Genomic DNA, 3,123 nt, shown 5'->3' with positions numbered 1-3,123 from the left:
ATGTTTCAAAATATTAAAAATAAAATGTAAGTTTTCAAGGATTTCGAACAATCAATAAGCTTCTTCAGACTTTAAAAATATTTCAAGAAAAAAATATTGTTTTAAGTATCCTGGGAAAATTTTTAATGATTCAGGTTCTAATTTTAAAGATTAATATCAGGATTTGAAAATATTTCAAAAAATTTTCAAACATAATGTACATTTTTAAGGATTTAAAAAAAGTCTATAAGCTTCTTATGAATTTTAAAAGATTTAAAGAAAAAAATCTTGTTTCAAGATTCATATGAAAGTTTTTAATGATCTAGGTTTTAATATCTAAGATTAATGTCAAGATTTGAAAATATAAATAAATATTTAAAATAAAATGTAAACTTTTAAAAATTTCAAAAACATCTATAAGCTTCTTATAAGAATCTTGAAATATTTTAAGACAAAAATCTTGTTTTAAGATCATTGGGGAAATTTTTAATAATTAATGTTTTAATTTTAAACATTAATATCAAGATTTGGACATATTTGACAAAAATCAAAACAAAAAGTAAATTTTCAAAGATTTAAAAAAATCAATAAGCTTCTCAATAATTTCAAAATATTTCAAGAACAAAAATCTTGTTTAAAGATTTCAGGGAATTTTTTGTTGATTAGAAATATTACTAACAAATTTTAAACAAAACTGAAATTTTTTTTATAAAAAAAAATAACATGCATTTTTCCACTAAGAATTTTCCCCTAGAAGTTTACATTTTATCAATTTTTGTTATTTCAAATTTATGAGATAGTCTTAGAAAACTTTAAACATTAATTAAAGTTTTCACTGACATAATATTTTATTATTTTAGCTCAATTAAATAAATAATATAATTCGGGAATTTTCTACTTTGGATATTTTATAGTTTGGCAATTTTATGGTGAAAATTTTGAAATTTTGAAATAATATAAACTGTCAGGAATCCTGTTATCCAAGAATTTTTTAATTCGTAAATCTTACAGTTTCAGAAATCTCATTTTTCGGCGATCAAGTTCAATTTTGAAATTTTGAGATTTCGAAATTTTTTAAGATCAAAAGTCAAGAGTTATTAATTCTAAATCTTCAATTTTGAAAAAGTTTTATATGTAGATCATTAAAATTAGAGAATTTTTTTATTGGAAAACGTAAAACTTGAACAATTTTTAATAGTAAATTTTTAAGATTAATAACTGTTTTATTTTTAAAGACTAACAATTCAAAATTCTAGGATTTTTAAGAATTAAAATTGAAAATTGTTTCTGAGATTGTCCGTCTAAATAATATGTGACAGTATTAAACCAGCAAATAATATAACGCAAAAAATATAAATAAATAATCTTAAAAATTATTTTTAATTTACTTATAAAATTATTATTTGAATTAAAATATGTAATGCTGATAACAATAACTTTTTATTTAATGATACATACTTTGGTTATAACCAATATATATTTATTTATTTAAAAAATAAATCCAACACCATGCAACTACAATAAGACTATATATTAATTAATTTAATAATAATGGTATATAATTAGACTTTAGAAATATAAGAAGTCGTCATATATTATCCTTTGGTCCTCTTGCAACATTTTTTTACTTTCTACCATTTTTTTTTGGCTCTGAAAAGAAAACAATATTAGATTTAAAAAATATTGACATCGTAGACAAAATCTTTAGGGAATTTTTAAAATGATTTAAGTTTCATTTTAATAGATTAATTTCAAGTTTTGAGTATTTCAAAACATGTCACAAAAGAATCGTGAAGATCCTAAAACAATTTTTTTCACTTCACATAATTTTAAATAATGCTAGGAAATTTTTTAATTATATTAAATGATCATTTCTTAAGATTCCTTAAAAAACTTTCAAATGAATATTTCGTTTAAAAATTAATTTTAAGAGAAAATATAAAATAGTTTAAAATATCACAACTGACTTCCTAAAATTTCAAAAAATATTCCTAGAAAAATTATATTTAAATTGAAGAAATACACTTGAAAAATTTTTTTTTAGATTTTTTAACATTTTAAAAGACTCCCATAATTGACTAAAAATATCTTTTCAATTTTTCACGATTTGAAATAATTTAGAGAAGAACTAGAATTATTTTCAAAGTTATTTGGAAGGTTACTAAAGGGTAAACTATAATTTAAAGTTCGAAGAAATTACAATTTTGTCAAACGAAATTTAGATTTTTAAAGATTTCGAATACAATTTTCAACCGTTTTGAAGATTTTAAGAAGTTTCAAGACACCAAAAATCTTTTTCTTGAGATACCTGGGAAAATTTTTATTGAATTTTTATTTAAAACAATTAATTTTTTAATTTTTCAATTAGTTTACAGTTCCAAAAGATTACTTAAAATGTTGTAGAATCTAAAATATATGAGGGAGATTTTTTAATTTTGCAGAATTTAGAAGAATTTCCGAAAAAAAACTATAATTATTTTTAAAGATATTTTGTAGTTCTGAAATGATTTGAAAAATAATTCAAAATTTGAAAACATTTCAACAAAATGTAAATTTTTTAATATATCGAAATAAAATCTCAAAGCGTTTGAAGTATTTTAAGAGGTTTCAAGATAATGTTAACATTTTCTTCAGTTTCTTCTGAACATTTTAAAACAGTTTAATTTGATAAATAATTTTTTTTTAATTTTTTATTTTTTCGAAAAGTATTTTCCATAGTATTAATTTTAATTTTAAGTATTTTCCAAACACGTCAAAAAATTTAGAACAATCTAAAACAATTTTAATAATTTTCTAAAATAAAGAAAAATTAGGAAACATTCGAATAATTGTAAAAGATATCAAGCAAGTTTACAGATTTTGAAGAAATTTAATAATAATGACAAATTTCCAAAAAAATAAAACAAAAAGTAGATTTATAAGGATTGCAACAAAAAATCTGGAACTCTATAACAATTTTGAAAGGTTTCAAGGAAATAAAAAACGTTTCTTCAGATTCCTAGGAAAATTTGTCATGATTTTTTATTTTAAAAAATTAAGTTTTAAAGAAAATAATTGGGATGGGATAAGATAGGATGGGGTCGGGTTGGCTTGGATGGGGTGGGAAATAATGGAAATAGGATAGGGTGGGATGGTATGGGATGG

The 3,123-nt window shown here is 20.7% G+C and overlaps 1 protein-coding gene across 1 annotated transcript in view; it reads right to left on the bottom strand.

Annotated features, from left to right (window-relative positions):
• Window positions 1-1,498: 1,498 nt before the first annotated feature.
• The window catches only part of LOC117180296, a 16,178-nt gene continuing 14,553 nt past the window's right edge, over window positions 1,499-3,123 (bottom strand). The window contains exon 3 of the mRNA XM_033372712.1: window positions 1,499-1,629. The gene's annotated coding sequence lies outside the window, so the exon portion shown is untranslated. The remainder of the gene's footprint in view (window positions 1,630-3,123) is intronic.

Source organism: Belonocnema kinseyi, chromosome 9, assembly GCF_010883055.1.
Source record: "Belonocnema kinseyi isolate 2016_QV_RU_SX_M_011 chromosome 9, B_treatae_v1, whole genome shotgun sequence".
NCBI lineage: Eukaryota > Metazoa > Arthropoda > Insecta > Hymenoptera > Cynipidae > Belonocnema > Belonocnema kinseyi.
The sequence above is the reverse complement of the archived record's forward strand: the minus strand, read 5'-3'. Positions and strand labels throughout refer to the sequence as shown.